Source organism: Equus caballus, unplaced genomic scaffold (assembly GCF_041296265.1).
Source record: "Equus caballus isolate H_3958 breed thoroughbred unplaced genomic scaffold, TB-T2T haplotype2-0000448, whole genome shotgun sequence".
NCBI classification, from domain to species: Eukaryota; Metazoa; Chordata; class Mammalia; order Perissodactyla; family Equidae; genus Equus; species Equus caballus.
In genome coordinates, this window is record NW_027221892.1 from 1,460,605 (window position 1) to 1,479,798 (window position 19,194).

A 19,194-nucleotide genomic window follows, 5' to 3' on the forward strand; every position below is an offset into this window, starting at 1 on the left:
ATTGGGGATTTGCTTCATATGTTCACAGTTCTCCGAGTGCCCCTTTGCTCTGTTAAAAGTCAGGTTCTGATCATTTTTCTAAGCCAGTTTTCCTAAGTCCAAAAGGAATACTTAAAGCTGAATTTAAAAAATAAGTGCACCTTGTCAAATACTTGTGTTTTTACACTTGTGTTTGTGTGTATCTAATAATCACATATACATGTAATACTAAAGAGATTTTCAGCTATTACATTGAAAAACTGCTTACATATGTATAAGGAAACTGAAGAGAGGGAAATACACAACCAAGTAGATATTTGGTCTCTTCGATCTATACTGAACCCTCTTCAGCAATTAATGTTACCTGCATGCTAGGGTATGAATCCTCTCGCTCTTTTTTATTCCCCCAAGAAAGTATACATAATAGATTGCAAAACAGCAGATGTCAGGGTCATCTTTCTTTTTAAAGAATTAAGCCATATTTTGTGAGGGCCAGAACTTGGATGATTTAATGTATTTCCCCTCCCCGCCCCCCGCGCCCCCAGTGAAAAGCAAAGTTAATGTTTCAACACAATTTTATTGACCTCTTTATACAGAATTTTACTTGCAAAAATTTGGGGGCTTGAAGGCATTACATAATATTTATATTGTATTGAGCTTTTTTATTCCTCACACTATATTTACATTAATAAATTGATTGAGAAGTTTATAGTAAAGGGATACTTACAGAACACTTTTATATCATTTAAAAGATGACCTGACCAAAAACTTGACAGGATTCATAAAATCAGGGATCATTTTGCTATTGACTTCACAGTGCTCAGTAGTTTTATAGGTAATATTATAGTTAATTTGCCGCGTTTTAGTACTTGTATTATTTATTTTTGGTCAGAAATAGTAAATCAAATATTTTTTGATAGTTTGTAGGTAATGATCAACTCCTAACTTTTAAGATTTTTTTATTTTTTCCTTTTTCTCCCCAAAGCCCCCCGGTACATAGTTGTATATTCTTCGTTGTGTGTTCCTCTAGTTGTGGCATGTGGGACGCTGCCTCAGCGTGGTCTGATGAGCAGTGCCATGTCCGCGCCCAGGATTCGAACTAACGAAACACTGGGTCGCCTGCAGCGGAGCGCGCGAACTTAACCACTCGGCCACGGGGCCAGCCCCGAACTCCTAACTTTTAAAAGAAACAAAATGTTTCTAGTTACTGAGTTCACTTTTGATCATACAAACTTGGAAAGGCAGGGAAATTTATGGCTTCCCCTTCCCCCCAGTGATTCCATTAAGATATTCTCTATGTTAAACTTTCAAAGTACTTTATAAATTTAGTTACCAGTTATTACTTATTAATTGACAATTTTCTGAAAAATCCAGTTTCAGCAGACTTTTAATGAAGGTGAAAGCAACCATTATGTGCTTTCTACTTATTTGAATGTTCCTCAAGTATTTTATATTTTAAAAAAAAAAGAAGGAAAAGAAAAAACGGTGCCTCTGTTTTTAGAAAACTACTGCTCAGTAAAGTTGTTTAAACCATTTCTGGTAGCTAATGATAATTTTATATTAAATTGTATACTAACTTTAGTGAGACTGATTTTTTTAGTTGTTTACAGTACAAATACTTGTATTTGTTTTTTAATTGCAGTATTTCCATTGTCACAGTAATTTAGTAAAACTCTGGCTGCCTTGATTTTGACAGATTTTGTTAATATAAACTGATTGTTAGGCAATTAGTTATATTTATGCATAAATCAATTGCTCTATGATTCATGAATTATTTATTACAATATTTTCTAATGAATTCATGTATCTGTCTTGTGTTGTACTGTAATTCTGTTCCTACTTTGTGTTGTTATATATCTAAATCTGATTGTATGAATTTTAATTGTTCAGTTAACGTGTTTCTAGGTTGTAATTTGTAGTAAAGCTCTTCAGTGCTTTTGCACTTAAATTTAAAAAATAAATAAAAAATAAAAATGATTTGGTTTTGGCTCATGGTAAAAATCAGTAATAATCTAATAACTGAAATTCCCTTCCTCCTCCTGTTCCCATCCCTGCCAAATATTATTTAATGTGTGATCTCATTTAGGGAGATTAGATGGGAGAGTTTTATATGCATGTTTTTGTTTTTTAATCTCAGAAACAGAGGGTTAAATTGATCAGATGCTTCACTGCACGGTGTATTAGTATTATGGTTCATACCAAGTACCTCATGTGATAAATTTATCCCCTTTTATTTTCATCCCCCTCTCTCATTCTCTACCCACCTTGAGAATTTTAACTCTAAATAATGAGCTCAAAAGAATTCATCTCTGTTGGCAGACTGTTAAGGCACTGGGATAGGTAGGGGAAAATTATTTGGGAGTGTGTGAGAAAGAGGCCTTCCCAAGGAACTTCAAATTACACCATCTTTACAGGGCTTGTTTTATTCTTTTTACGTAATGATTCAGTAGTCACTATCAACTGGGACTGGAATTAGGATGGACTTTAAATCTCTTGTTGAGATGTTTTCTTATGGCAAGGTCTCATTAACATCATTTAAACAGAGTATAGCACAACACCCCAAGCAGGTGGGTGCTTAGTAAGTATTATCATGCAATGATAATGATGATGTAAAACTATAGGCTTCAGGTAAGGGTTGATGACTTATTCACCACACACCTTAAACTACATTCTTAAAACACAGATGAAACTCATTAAATTATTTTGACAGTTTTATATGCTTCATCAACATGTTGGATATGGGATAAACAAACGGCCTACAATTAACTACAAACAATTATTTCCACTATTATTAACGGATGTTCACCAATAGCATTATATAACCTACACAACAAAGAGCGTCTACTTGCAAGAAATGCAGCACATTGTTTTCTATTTCCTGTATCTCATTTATTCAATACACATTTTTTCCATGAGAAACATTATTGGTGTTAACACTCATCCAAAAGTTCATTACTTAATGCAAACGATTTTCTAGGTAGAGAAAAAAATTGTATATATTTCTGTAGATGAGGGCACATTTTGCGACGTATTTTGTAATTTTCCTCTCAGAAGTATGAAAATTCTAAAGAAAAGATTATGAAATATATTGAAGTGAAACCTCTTAAAGGCAGGAACTAGCTTATTTTTTTTCAGTATTTTCTTTTGTACTTCTAAATAGAGTCTGGACTTTATCTTCACATTGTTTTATAGAACTCATATATCTGTATTTTTCTTGAATTTGCATTATTAGGTCCACAAGAGACGTACTTTTTTTTTTTAACTTTTATAAAATACTCAATTTGGGAAAGTCTGTCCTACTCGATTTCAAACAACGTGGGAGCGAGATCTTGTTTGACTTCATCCACGTATATTTTTCAGTAACAGGTTTCAGTGTCTTGCTCATAAATATTGCTTAAATAAAGCATGAATGCAAATTTTTCTTTCTGTAGTATTTTATACTTGTTTTAAAATAAGTTGAAAAGGGTTTAATTAAACATAGAAGTAGCTCCCCTCCAAAAATTTCTCTCCTTCACTATTTGTGATCACTAAGAGGAACCAGAAAGAAAACTCCCCAGCGAGACAAGTGAAATATAAAAAGAATAAGAGAAAGAAAAAGAAAGGAACCTTGTTTTCTATACCACATTCACTTAAGACAAAAATAGGGAAGCTATTTTTTAGCTTGAAAATAATGTTATGTGTTCTATGCTGCAGATATTCAATTTTATATCCTAGGAAACACTACTGTTCTACTAGGAGGCAGTGTAAGTGTGAGTCCTGGCTCTGCCGCTTGTTGTGAGACCTTGGTCAAGCTACCCGACCTTGCCAACCCTTACCGTCCCGGTCCGTAAAAGGTAGTAACATCTACCTCCACAAGCTATTGATCGAATAAGGCTGACAACACAGCGATGACACGTGCCAAGCGCTCCTATGGCACCTGTCATCACGAGCAGCTCAGTGAAGTTCGTATCTCAGCGACTCGGTGGGTCAATGCAGTACACGTAGAAGCACACTGATGGGAATGCGTAGGTTGAATTTCATTACACAGGTTAGTATTAGCCAGGCATTTTACTAGCTGGACTCTGAGTATTGTTTAATCTCACTGTGTTTGATTAGCCAAATTCAAAATTAGTAATTCTGCGCTCAGGTTATCTCATTCTCCACGGCGCGGTCAGAGAAGACGCTGCCTCTTGAGGACCGCAGACCGCAGCGTTTGCAGTGCGCGTTTGCTGTGGCGGAAGAGAACACCGGACGTTCAAGCCCGGGCTCAAGCCACGATCTCTCAAACCGTGAAGACATCCGCAGCGAATTTACAAAAAAAAAAAAAGGCAGAGCAACACCGACATGTCAGTCTTCTAAAGCTTCCGAAGCCGCTGCCGGATTCCAGGGCGCTGGCGCGCTCGCGGCACTGCGACAGGGGCGGGGCCGCAGCCGTAAAGCAGCGCCCCAGACCACGTGGGCTCCGACGCGGCCCGGTGCCCTTGGAGGCTCTTCCTGGGGGGGTCATGGCAGGTTCGGTGCAGGGCAGTGGGTCCAGGGCTCTGGACCTGCTCCGGACCCTGCCCCGGGTTAGCCTGGCCAACTTAAAGCCGAATCCGGGCTCCAGGAAACTGGTAAGTGGCTGGTGGCGTTGCGGGCAAGCGCTGGCGCACGGGGCGATGGAAGCGGCCCTGCACTGCCCGCGCTTTCCGGGGACTGCTTACTCCAGAGGGTATTGGGATGGAGGTAGGGTTTCTGAGTCCCTGTTCTCCTTAACTGCAGAGGAAAATCTTCTCGCGTGGTGTCAACTCGTAATACGGTTTATGCTTAAAAGCATAATTATGCTAGGGCGTAGGAGCGAAGTCGCACTGCAAAATGATTGTCCCGTTCAAAATTGGAATTAAAATGAAGGACTTTTCCAGTATAGCTTCATGGGAAAGAGTTGAATTGATTTATTCCGTTAGATGTCTCTTCAAATCACTAAATACAGCCAGAAAAGCTGTTAGGTGACGTACTGTAGTTTTGAAAATCAGTTCGTTGCCTTCGTGAAGTGACAGGAAGTAAATTAAGAAAAATGTTTTCTTTATAAATTAATCTTTAAATAAAATAATGTATGGGTAGCAATGACATATTTACAATTCCAAAATAGAATTTCTTAACTATCATGTAAGCTTTGTTTGTTGTGGATGTTTAACTCTAGGTTTTTTTCCGTTCGAGCCTGTTGTAGAACCCTTATCCCCATCCCATCCTTGGAAGTTTGCCTTTGAAACACAGCTTGCACTTTGGTTGCAAGAATTAGGTACATCTTCAGAGGCAAAGATGCTGATTTAGAGTGTTTGGACGCTAGAGCAGCTAGGACAGTGCTTGGCACAAGGTAGTGTTAGCTAGTACTGGTTGGTTGGATGAATAAATGGTGTAACAAAAAATATACAACGAAAAGATGAGATACAGTTTATAAAAAGGCATCTGTAGATCATAAAACTTTGTTCTTTCCTTTAGGAAAGACGACCGAGGGGGCGGAGAAGAGGTAGAAGATGTGGCAGAGGCGACAGATAAAGGAGAACGACAGAGAGGAACCCGGCCCCGACTGGGCTTTGAGGGAGGCCAGACTCCATTTTACATACAAATCCCAAAATACGGGTTTAATGAAGGACATAGGTAGGTTGTTCTGCTTTTTAAAGTAGAAAGCCCTGTTTTTCGCTGAGAATCACCTAAAAAATAGCTTGGTAGAAATTGATAGTCACTTTGAAGCAAACTTTTGCCCCTGTTCCTCTGAAGCATCTTTAGTCGTGCAATTAGTTTGGAATAGCAGGGAAAAAAGCCCAGACATTGAGCCTGCAAAATGGAGATAATGATGCCTGCTCTCCTGGTTGTTTAGAGGCTTAGCAATAATATATATAAAAACCTGGCTCATTGTGATTACCCAATAAATGACAACTACCATGGTTACTTTGAGTTCCATTAATGCATAATTCAGATAGTGGGTTAAATTTTCCCCAAATTTGTTTGTTGATTTGTGTAAATGAGTGAAGTAAAATGCTTAAGAGGCAAAGTATTTTTAGCAAAATAAAGGAAATACTGGTTTTGTTTTGTTACCATCTAAATTGTTGGAGGAAAATAGAGAACAAAACTTTTAAGTTGATTTGGAGAACTTAAGAGGAAGAGAGTTGAGTTTTCCAACTGTTACTTTCTTGTTTTGTAGCTTCAGACGCCGGTATCAGCCTTTGAGTCTCAACAGGCTGCAGTGTCTTATTGATTTGGGTCGAGTTGATCCTACTCAGCCTATTGACTTAACCCAGCTTGTCAATGGGAGAGGTGTGACCATCCAGCCATATAAAAGGGATTATGGTGTCCAGCTGGTAGAGGAGGTAAGTCTGGATTAGTATTTTTGGAGTTAGATAGGAGGCTATTTCTGATTTTCATATAATCTATACTCTGCCTCCTTTGTTTTTATCCCTTTTGAATTGTTATAACCATTACATAGTGGTGATTGTGTTTATACTCAGTTGTGGTTTTAGAAAGCCAGCATGATCACGTCGAGGGGCCTCTGATCCCATGGTCCGGGAATGCTCTTCTCCTGTGTGTCCGTTCAGCTTGTTCCCTCCCTCCCTTTGGTTCTCTGTTCAGATCTGATAATATCAGAAAGGTCTTTTTTGATTTTCTTTTATAAAGGAACACTCAGCCCCCACCCGCTTCCCCCACAGTCGTACTCTGTCTGCATTACTCTGCCCGAAGTATTTTTTTCTTTGAATATATGAACACCTGACATTTATTACTAAGTAATGCATTTATTTTTCACTGTCTTCCTCAGTGTGATGTAAGTTCTTTGAGAGCAGGTACTGTGATTCATTCCTATGTTTGCAATATTGGAAATATTGGCTCATGATAATAACTCAGTATTTATGGAAGAAAGGGATCAAATCCAATTCTAATCGCAGTAAAGGACTATTCTATTTATAGAAATTGGCCAGGCATTTCATAAGCAAATAAACGTGCTGTTAATTAACTGCTCCTCCTCCTTGTTGTCAGTAATGTAACTGTGTGAGTAACTTAGTGTCCACTAGAGGGAGGCATATGTTTATGGAAAAACCTTTTAGATTCCTTTGAAAAAGTAAACCTTACGGATAAAGGATTTTCAAATAAGATGATTTGAAGATAGATTACCAAATATGCGATTAAGTCTCAGTATCCTACTCTGGGTGTATAAGGGAATGCACATGTAAATTGACATGGAAAAATCCGTGACCTCTTCAGCTGTTAAACTGCGCATCCCAGCAACTCACAGGTATGTGTCTATTAAACTAACAAAAATAATCCTGAAAACGACACCAGGGCAGTGGTTGTGTAAGTACAGTTCCACATCGTTTACAGCTCTGTAAATTGATTTCAGATTTGTAGTAAATAGTGGATAATAAGACTTTCTGATCCTTCAGCATAAAATTACCAATTTGGAAAGACATGTTTTCAAGGAAAAACAAAATAAACCTAACTGATAGAAAGACATTCCTAAAAATGCTTTTATAATACTTAAAATACTGAAACTAACCCCAGTGTCCAAGGATGGGGAGTGGTCAAGCAATCTATGGAATAGTAATTAAAAATCACAAATTATAGGGGCTGGCCCTGTGGCCTAGTGGTTAAGTTTGGCGCCCTCCCCTTCTGTGGCCTGGGTTCAGTTCCTGGGTACAGACCCACACCACTCGTCGACGGCCATGCTCTGGCAGCAACCCGCAGACAAAATAGAGAAAGACGGGCAACAGATGTTAGCTCAGGGTGAATCTTCCTCAGCAGAAAAAAAAAAAAATCACAAATAATATGGCAAGACCTTACTTTATTGAGTCAAACGTACCATAATTATTAAAATGCAGGTCGGTATCATAGATGGAAAAAGTGTATCTTAGAATTGATGGAATATTTTTTAAATATATTAAAGGTTCATAATTAATAAAAGGAACTTGATTGGGAGCCAGCTTGTTTCAACCACACCAAAATAGGAAAAAATTCTTATCACTACAAAAAGAATGGTAATGATGCCATCTTTTTATTTTTGTCAGAATCTGTTTTGAAATTAAAATATAGCACATCCTAACTAAAGTGATCAAAAGTAGAACTTAAAAAAGTTCAGGACTACATTTTTCAGTGTTGACCATGGTAGGGAAAGGTAAACTTATTTTCTGTCAGTTTAGAGGCTGTAGTAAAGTCAATAATGAATGCAAAGTGAATTTCTGTTGTCCTTTGCTCCCTTTTTTCTTAGAGGGGGTGACCCCTCCAAAGCTCAGATATTTTATTCTTTCGCTGATTCTAGCCCACTCGTCCCCCTCTTTAACCTTCTCTTGGCCTCTTGCTTGTTAAGGGATAGGAAGATAAGTCATGATCTGTATCCTACAGCATAATGTTGTGGTTAAGAACACATACTGTGGCTGGACTGTCTGGGTTAGAATCCTAGCTTTGTGATTTTGGGCAAGGTATTTAACCTATCTGTGCTTCAGTTTCCCCATCTGTGAAGCTGGTTTAGCAATAATCCTGTCATAGGGTTGTTATGAGGGTTAAACAGCCAACTATTACCGAAGTACTGGGAATGGGTGCTTATATTGGTGTCTACGAAATACATCAAGTGAAAATATAGTCATCTCTGCTCACAGGGAAGGAAAATTGGTAAAAGAAGGGGGCCTAGAAAATGTAAAAGAATTTGATGTTATTTGATAGGACCTGGAAGCAGAAGTCTTTGAAGTAGGAATTGCTGTTACATTGTGGGCATTTTGGAGGAGGAAACACAGTGTAAAAAGGAAGCTTGCCATAGTTAATTTACTTTTAGCCAAGCTAGCTACTCACAGACTATTTTGACGTGTTACAGGGTGCTGATACCTTTAAGGCGAAAGTTAATATTGAAGTACAGTTGGCTTCGGAAGTAGCCATTGCTGCAATCGAAGAGAGTGGTGGTGTCGTTACTACAGCCTTCTGTGATCCCAGAAGTCTGGGTAAGCTTGCTCCGCAGTCATTTTCTTCTCTCCCTCTTTGTCTCATGCTGGCTGCATGTGAGGATTGTAAAAGTCCTCATGGCTGTTTGACTTGCCGTTTGGACACCTCTGTTTTCTGTTTCAGGATTTCTTATTAGTGCTGTGGCTGGTGGGGCTCTGTCCTCTGATAGACCTCAGCCAGTAGGTCATAAAAAGGTTTTGTTTTTGTTTTTGAACACAGGGCTTAAATACAATGTTACCTATGTCTAGAAACTCACTAATGGTTGGTAACCCAGGAGTAACTCTGACTTTCAAGATACAAACTTTTGAAAATTAAGCATTTCCATTTGTTTACTTAAAACAAGCTTATTTAATTAAAAGAGTTCTTGGAATTAAGTTCTCATCTTGGTCATATTTAAAAATTAATGATTATAAAATACCATTATTAAAAGAAAACCATCATGTAAATAAAATAGTCAACATTTGCCTTTCTCTTTTTTGAATTTAAAAATTGTTTTAGAAATTCTATGCAAACCTGTTCCATTCTTTCTGCGTGGACAACCCATTCCAAGACGAATGCTTGCACCTGAAGCACTGGTGCCGTATTATACTGATGCAAAGAATCGTGGTGACCTGGCGGATCCGGCCAAATTTCCTGAAGCAAGACTTGAACTCGCCCAGAAGTATGGTTATATTTTACCTGACGTTACTAAAGATGAACTCTTCAAAGTTACTACTCGAAAGGACCCAAGGCAGATTTTCTTTGGTCTTGCTCCTGGACGGGTGGTGAATATGGCAGATAAGAAAATCCTGAAACCTACAGAGGAGAATGTCCTCAAGTATTACAGCTCATGAATTCCCTTCCAAGAAAGCAGAGTTGGAAAAGAGGACTGGAAAAGGAGGCCATGCGATAAAACAAAGAATTGGTGCGGTCACTGTGTTTGAGTGATGTCTACGACCTGGCTCTCAATAATACTTTCATCTTGGTCATTGTATTATTTCTTATCATAGTCATTATCAAGGAAAGTCTGCCTAGCAATGGCTTAAACAAATTAGTTTTTTTCTTATTTTTTATCACCTAAGAAGAATTGGTAGTGACGGTAATAGCCATAGCAGTTCAATAATCTTGCAGTTTCTGTATCTGCAATTCTCATGGCCTCTCCCCAAGACCCTAAGATGATCACCATGGCTCCAGTAAGAATAACCTTAAAGGGCAGGAAGAAGCGGGGAGAATGGTTCAAGCTATAGCTGCCCTGTTCATAAGGAAGCAAAAGTTTTCTCATGACCACCCCTTGCAGACTTTCATATACATCTTATTATCCATAGCTGTGTCATTTGATTCCCTCTAAGGGCAATGAGGCTGACGCACTGAGACTTAACTATGCCTGCCTCTACAGTTGGTAGATGGGAGAGGCAGAACATCCTTGGGGATGGAAATTGATTAGCCAACCACTAAGGACTGCCAACGTCATCAAAAAAGTTATTCATTCAGTATATATTTGTTGAATGTCAAGTATTCTAGGTTCTATTTAAATAACATAATATACATATATTTTACAGGGTACTTGATATTTACAAAATATATTTTTATAAATATAAAATAATTAAAAATACTTTAGAAAAGGTGCACTACTTCAAAAAAAGATCATAATAGAAGTTTTCAATGTACATTTTTTAAAATGTGCTTTCAAAAACTGTACCTAGGCATTCTGGAAAATGTAATGAAAACAGGTATTGCAGTTTGAATGGTACTACGCTAGAAAACAGAAGTAAATAGTTGTAGCAAAAACTTGTAGATATAAAGATGTTTCTGTGAGAACATAAAGGGCTGATGTACCCATAATGCACATGACAGAGGGTTTAACAATGTGCTGCCAGGCACCGTAGCTTTTATATACTCGTTGATCCGTTGCTGCTGCTATTAAGTTGGTTTTTCTTACTAACGCAATAGGATAGACTTAGGGTAGATGATAATAACACATTGTGTTCTGTGAGAAAATATTGGGCCGTGGAAAAGAGAAAATTAAAAGGGGCGATTTAATTTTGAAGTTACATATATGATCCTGAAAGAGATAGAGAAACAACAGGAATAGTATTATCTTATAATAGCACATCTATTTATTTGGTAAATTTAAGACAACTGTTTAATAGTATCTTTATTATGTTCAAGATTATCATTATTATGTTTAAGATATTATTATTATGTTTTTAAGACATAATTTTCACTCTGAGCTCATTAGTAACAGTATAACAAAAGTTGAGGCAAATTCATTTTTGTTTTCAATCTGAAAAAAGTCACTTTTGGAAGTTTCAAGAATGGAAAAAGTGCTATAAATGTGTTTCATTAAATTGTTCTTTTAAAAATGTATTTTGAAAGTCTACAACAATGTATGAACACACCATTTTACTATTAATTTCTTCTCCTGTACATATCCGTGAGACCAGAATAAAAATGGACTATTTTCCTGGCTAGATATGCATTTATTTCATAAAGGAGCTCCTAATTGCGAAAATACTTGGGTGAAACCATCATCTCCATTCTCTGGATCCATTCCCAACGTCAGATGGAGAGACGAATGTGACTGGATTTCACCTGTTCAGCTTGTAACCCCAACCTTTGTCTCCACTTGGAATAAAGTTGTGTACTTTCGCTATCAAAAGGAACTTCCCATTCACCATCTGGCCCTTCAGCAGTCCCCTAAGCACTAAAAATAGAAGTAAGACTAAACGGGTGAAATTAATTTTAATGATTTGTTTTACTTAAGCCAGTATTTCCAAGTATTGTCATTTCAATGTGTACGTAGTGTACACTTAGTAATGAGATATTTGATCTTCTTTTTTTGTACTAAGTTTTCAAAATCTGGCTTTTACAGCATATCTCAATTCAGACTATCTGCATTTCAAGTGTTCAATAGCCACATGTGGCTAATGGCTACTGTGTTGGACAGTCCAACTCCAGAGTATCTGGGATTTAGCTACTCTGTTTCCAGTTGACTAAAGCAGCACAGCTACCGTGACAAGTTCGGTGGTGGGTTAAAATAGTTCTATATGAATTGATGTGCATAATGAAGATGCATGCCTAATTAAAATACAAAACCACCTCCCCTTGGAGAGAAATCAAGCAGGTACCATAAGCCAAAACATAGACCACACATCAGAAAATATTTAGATAATCATCACAAATCTGCTTTTAATTTTGAAATATTTGAAACATAACCAGCCAATATTAGAAGACTAACAGAAAATATTTGAAGTAATCCAATAGTACAAAATAGAGGCAATAAAAGTTATGAGTATTTAATAAATGTTGTGTTTAATAACATGGATAATATAGCCATGAAGTATCTTTAAGTAAAAAGAGTTAGAAGACACTGTGTCTGATATTACTTCATTTTGGTAAAATAAAAACATTTATCATTATTTGAACAAATACATAGTAAAAAACATTGAAAATGCTTATTTATGTTTTCTAAAGGCACCATTTTTTGTTCATAACAAAAAATAAAATAAGGCATGGCACTGTGCATGAGTAGCTAATCTGAAAAACCTTCCACTGTAAACGCCTGGATATGCAAGACAAATTATATCAAGCATTCTTGTACCTGCAAAATTGAGGTCATATAAAGGAAAGCACAATGCCTCGTTTTCCACAAAGGAGGAGTAGTTCAGAACAAGCTCAATGAGCATGCAGTGCTGAGGCTGGTGTACCGCTTCCCTAAGTTGATGGGTATGGGAGGATGGGTGGGGAGCTTCTCTAGAACCTAGAGGATTGGGTTTTACTATCCCTACTGGAAGAGGAACTCTGTACTGGGACCCTGAAGGATCCGTGTTTCACAATGAAACCCCTACAGTAAAACTAACCCTCAATGAAAAACTTGGCTGAAATAGAAACCCACAAACACAGGGAGTTGACAGACAAGTCTTTGTTTTTTTCTTGGACTCCAGCTGGGATTCCTCTAAGAATTTGTCACTAAATGTGTGCCATCCAGTTGGTGTGGCTTCAGTGTCCACCACAACTGTACCTAGGAAAAGTCTAGCCGAAAAATAAATATAAAAGTATATTCTAAATTAATTGCATTTCCGTAGCAAGAGAAACTCTACACCCAGGCTACACAACAGTTTCAAGATAAAGCATTATGAAGTTTTAGCTTCTAGTATAAATATAAATTTACAAATCCTATATTGGGGTTTCTATTGTTAGATAACAAATTCTTACAAAACTACTGGCTGAAAACCACCTTTCCATATACTTATGGGTTCTGTGGGTTTAGAATTCAGGAAAAGCATAGGAGGAAGCTTCTACATGTTGCATGGTGTCTGGGGCACAGGCTCGTGAAGACTTGACAGGTCAGGGTGACTCCGTGGCTGGTGGCTGGAATCAATCAGAGGAGTCTTCACATGTCTGTGAGTTGATTTTGGCTGTAGTCTGGGTCCTCAGTGAGGGTTCACAGGAGCACCAGCATTTGGCCTCTCCGTGTGACTTGGGATTTCCACTGCATGGTGGCCCCAAGGTTCCAAAAGCAAGTGTCTTTGCAAACAAGTCAGAATCAACATTGCCTTTCATGACATAGCTTCAGGAGTCCTGCAGCATCACATCTGCTATATTCTATTTGTTAAAAGTGAGTTACTTATATCAGCTGAGATTTGAAGGAAGGGGACACGGAAACTGCCCTCAATGAGAAGAGTGTTAAAGGATTTATGGACATATTTTAAAAACACCACAGTCTGCATTTGGGCTACAAATTATTTAAATTCCTCTCACTTGCAAAACATACTTACCTTCTCCCAAGACCCCTCAAAAATTTGATTTCATTACAGCATTTGGGTCCGGTTCAAGGCCCAGGATCTCATAATCTAAATCAGATCCAGGCCAGATTAAGTTCTTCAGATACAGTCACCCTTGATATGAAGACCTGTGAAGCAAAGAGGTAAGTTTTCTGCCCCCTCTAGCCACACCCCTCTTCCAAACATACACATCTGTGGGGATACAGGCATTGGATAACTGCTACTGATATACCCACTTAAAAAGATGGCAAAAAAAAAAATTTGTTATGTAACAGTGATACAGTGTCGGATACATATGCTGTGTATCCACAGCAATTCTGAGGTACACCCAGGTGCATGCTGGCAGTTCTCTGATGTAGGCTCAGCCCTACTCTCTGGAGGGTTTTTTTCTTGCTTTTGTTTTGCTTTCCCCATGGTGCTTGGCTTTGACTTCTGGTTTCTTGGTTCTGTACTCTGACAAGCTGCACGGTATTTCCATAGATAAAGCATGACAAATTATGAGCTAAAGATGCCAAGTTATAAGGCCCATTATGAAAAAACCTAACATGATTGAATGTAATTAATATCAACTGAAAGTAGGTTTAGAATGCTAAGAATTTATAAAAGTGGTATGATAAATTATAAAAAGCATATTTTAAATGATTAAGACACAATCTTAAAATCTGAAAAATAAGATACCACGAAGGGGTAGGTATAAAAAAGTAGAATTTTATAAACAAAAGTTTTATTAAAATTTAAAACACCTTACACGGGTAAAATAACAGTTTAGATACAACTGAAGACAGAATTAGTTAACCAGAAGAAAGGACTAAAGGGAATGCAGATTAGAGTGAAAAACAAATATGTAAGGTTTAATGAGCTTGTGGGATAAAACTGTATGGTCTAACATATCTAATGGAATGTCTTTGAGGAAAGGAAAGAGGCAATATATGATGTGAAAATGATTGAAAATATTCCAGACTTATCTTAAATCGTTAGATCCCAGAAGTATAATTACCCCCCAAAAGGATAAGTAACAATAAATCTATACCTAGAAATATTCTAAAGGAAATTTCAGAGTCAGATCTTACAAGCAGCCTGGGGAAAAAAGACAGGATAACTACAAAAAACAGTAAGCTTGATGTTAAAGTTAACATCAATAAAATGTCGAAAGATAATATTATATATTCATGGTGCTCAGAAAAATTAACTATCATTCTAGAATTCCAAGCCCAGGTAAACTACCATTAAGCGTAGGCATGAAATAGACATTTTCTAGAGAAACCACGAGGCAGGAGGTGTCTACCACTTATAGACATTCATAAAAGAACTTACAAAGGGTGTCATTTAGGAGGAGGGAAGTCTCCACACTAGGAAGGAATAGGATACTAGATCCAATGGGGATCGAAGAATCTGTTAGATACATGGGTAAGTCCAATTAAGGTTTACCCAAGTTCTGGAGATATAAAAAATTATGGAAAAGAAAAGTGTGTAAGACAGGAGGCAGTGGAGTAACTGGAAGTAACAGATAATAAGCATCTTGTATATCTTGGGAGGAGACTAATCATAACTCACTTTAGACATTCTTAAATGAATTACGGTTATTAAAATTGTTAAAATATCACAAAAGTCAGAGAGAGAAGATAAAACTCTGTTTCAGGAATATAGAAGAGAAGGGACTTTGAAAATTCTCTCATGACAAAAGCACTTAGAATATTGCAAACACCATTGTAAAGGTATACTGAAATGCTCATGATTGAAAGTGTAACACCTCGGCTCCAAAAACAAAGAGTGAATGGACAGCTGGAGTGGAAAGTGAGAGCTGACACAGCTGCTGTGCCAGGAGGCACGTCTGTATAGTGGTGACCGAAGGCTTGGCTGATAGTCGTCCACAAGACAACGTGTAAGTTCTACACTAGGGCTGAAAGGGAGCACCGATGCTTCAGCCGTGCTTGTGGCAATTGTTGATAGTGGTGATCAAAGGGCTTGAGTGCTAATGGTCACATAGGATGTGGGAATTTGAGCAACAGATTTGAGCATGAAGCCTGGACTTGCAAAGGATCTCTGCTCTCCGTGTAAATGTGGACCAAAAGAAAATGCCCACCTTCAATAGGAAATGAAAAGAAATACTGTCTGCTTCAGTTCTGGCTGTGGAAAGGGTAGAAAAAAAATTTTCCCCCTAACATTTTATGACCACATGCTTCCATTCACATGGATTTTTGTGCTCATATTTGTATTGCTTTACTTATGAGGTCTGGGAACTCAGACGACACAGGATTTCTGAGATAAAGTCGCACCAAATGGAAACTTTGAATCTAAAATAACAAAATACAAGAGGAAGCAAGCTATCATGATGTCAGCAGCAGACAGAAACAAATCGCATCACTAATCTGTCAAGAAAAGCAGAATAGAATTATTGGACGGAGACTATGTGGTGTAGACTGGCTAGCTGTTCTCTCAATGTATTTCATCTTCCTCTCGGATTCAGAGATGGAGACATTACATCTCCAAGTTTCCCTTATGGTTGGCTATGGCCATATGACCAAGTTCTGGCCTATGGAATGTGTCACTTTCAGGCCTACTTGATAGAAACTTCCAAAATACAATCCTCCATTCTCAACCTTGCAGAATGGAGAGAACAGTATGGGTTTGGAGGAGGAGGATCCAAGATGTATACTCAAATAGGCACAAGGAAGACCACTCAGCCCCAAATACCTGTTGATCTGATTTCTGTTTGCAAGGAATATATGGCACAGAGACTGATTGCGTTTTTGCAGCAACAGCTAGCACTAAACAAATCAATAAACTATAAAATATGTGTAAGTGATTAAACAGATAAAAGAAGGAATTGAAAATAAGAAAAAGAAAAACTCTTTCAGTAAGGACCAGGCAGATTTGGAAAAGAACCAAAGTGAATACCTATAAATTATATGCGTCATCTTGTATATCTTGGGAGGAGACTAATCATAACTAACTTTAGACATTCTTAAATGAATGACAGTTATTAAAATTGTTAAAATATCACGAAAGTAAGAGAGAGAGAAGATAAAACCCTGTTTCAGGAATCATATGAAAGCCTGGGGGAGGGTGTGGTCTTTACTCCCAGGGATCATCATCTGTATTATTGATCCTTCAGCCAGTTGCAGCTATGTGACAGTGAGGTCCAGAGACGGTCCTCTGCTTCAAGCAAATTTGGAACTATTCCCTTTAGCGGCTGCCACTCTGATCCTAGATTAATCCATAAAAGCTATGATCTTAAGCATTTTCCATCAAGCTAATGAAGCTCAGCCATCAGGGTTCCTACACTTGCTTGCACTCCTTAAGGGCCTTGGGATAAAATCCAGCAGTTTGTTCACCTGGTCAGAGATTTTTTTGTAACGTTGAAATAGTTTTAAATGCAATTGACTCCTGTCTCCAACTCTCAACTTTCCCTACATCCCATATTCTCTCGTATCAGAAGGCTTGAGAACGACAAAGCTGACTTAGGGTATGACTAAATTTGGCTGAATGGCACTGATTTTTGTGGTTTGCAGTCACATCTGTATTAAGTTATTTAGAACAGATGTAGCAAGATGACCACTCTCCACTGTGCTGATTCATCCTGCACCGTTGTGACACAACAGTGTCACAAAATACGTCAGGTGCAGCGCATGTCCTTTTTTTCATTGGAGTAAAGGCTTCTACCACAGTTCCTCATGCTGTTGACTATTTCAATATTTTACAATAGTTTACATTTTCTTTGGGAATTTGGCTATTATGTGGAATATGTTGACTACAGAGCAACTTGAGTTTGTCTTTATCATTTAAATGTAATAAGATGCTCATTATACAGCTGTTCAAGCCTTGTAAGGTGAGTACAGCAAGGTTCTGAAAACTAAAACATATTTTTGCTGAATTAGAGGAGAAACCCATTCACAAATGAGATGCAAAATATGTATTTAAAAAGCTAATAAAGTTTGAATCCTCTATCTTAACTGAAATGACATTTGGAAGAGTTTCAATGAACCCTGTTAGAAGTGGCAGATTCCTGGTTGGGTGTAGGAAGTTGCTGTGGCTGGGTGGCACGGAGGCTCCAATATTTCACATCCCTCGGTTTCTGTGCCCTTCGCCATGTGACTTGCAGCGTCTGCCAACTCAGCCCTTCGAAACAGGCCTAGACTTGTGAGCTGCTTTGGTCAACAGAGTGGGCAAATGTGCCAGTGTGCCAGTTCTGACCCTAGGCCTTCAGAAGCTGTGTGTGCCTGTGGAGTTGATTTCCCCTCTGTCGTGATCATGAGAACACGTCTGTGTAGCCTGTTGGGGGATCAGGAACCATGTGGAGGAGAGATGCCTCACTCCCCCTAGAGGACATTCCAGACCAGCCAGCACCCAGCTGACAAGCCAGCTGAATGCGGACACCTGAGTGAGCCCAACAGAGCTCGGCAGAGCCCGTCCGAGACCAGCGCAAGCAGCCAGCTACCCCCGAGACTGTGCAGAAATGGTCAGTAACAGGTTTTTTGTTCTACCCAAGTTACGTTTTGAAGTGGGTTTATTATGCTCGTTATTGTGACAACAGATGCCTGACATAGAGGGATGCATTCTTTGTTTTTGTTTTTATTAATGAAAGAAATAAGAGGAAAAACAGCTAAGAATTAGGGAAATATGGGAAATGTAATAAAATGAGCCCTAAACTTCATAGACATTATTCAAATACTGTAGTGGGCTGCACGGTGGTCCCCAAAAGATATGTCCACATCCTAACCCCTGAAATTGGTGACTGTTACCTTATTTGGAAAAAGGGCCTTTGCAGTTGTAGTTAAATTACAGATTTGAGATGAGATCATCCTGTAGGATCCAGGTGGGCCCTCAATCCAGTGACAGCTGTTCTTATAAGACACACACAAGAGAAGACAGACATAGAAGAGGGGGCGACGTGAGGACAGAGACACATTGGAGGGATGTGGCCACCAGCTGAGGAAGCTTCAGCCACCAGAAGCCACAGGGGCGTGAAGTGGATGCTCCCCGCAGTCTCTGCAGGGAACGCGGCCCTGCCGACAACTGGATCTGAGAATCTTGCCTCCAGAGCTGGAGGAGAGGACATTTATGGTTTTTTTAGGCACCCAGTTTGTGGCAACTTGTTACAGTGACCCTAGGAAATTAATGCAGGTACCCAGAAGTAATTTGTAGTCAAAACATTTTAGATTCTGACCAAGCCGCTGCCTCAGAAACCACACGAGCCTCTTATTGTCTGTGATGGTCTCTAGGGAATGAGCTGGTCAGAGTCAGGAAGGAGGGGCTCGAGACCTTCCCATCTGTTCACCAGCAGCGATGCCCTGACACTCACCTGAGCAGGGAACAACGCTTCCCCGGGCCGTTCAAGCCTCATTATCTTCTTCACCCTCGGATCACGGGATTATCCAATTCTTTCTCTACCACAAGTATCAGTATTTTCCAAGATTTTTGTATCTTAATGTCACGGTCATTAGCACTTCCTTAGGCCCATTCCTCACTAACTTTAGAAGCACATCCTGCTTAACACTGTTCAAAAATTATTTAA

General features: G+C 38.6%; 1 protein-coding gene and 1 pseudogene across 1 annotated transcript in view; both read left to right on the plus strand.

The window, feature by feature from the left end:
- LOC138922075 (large ribosomal subunit protein uL15m-like) overlaps positions 1 to 19,194 on the plus strand; it is a 414,353-nt gene that overhangs the window by 227,582 nt on the left and 167,577 nt on the right.
- Positions 4,449 to 11,366, plus strand: LOC138922093 (large ribosomal subunit protein uL15m-like; annotated as a pseudogene).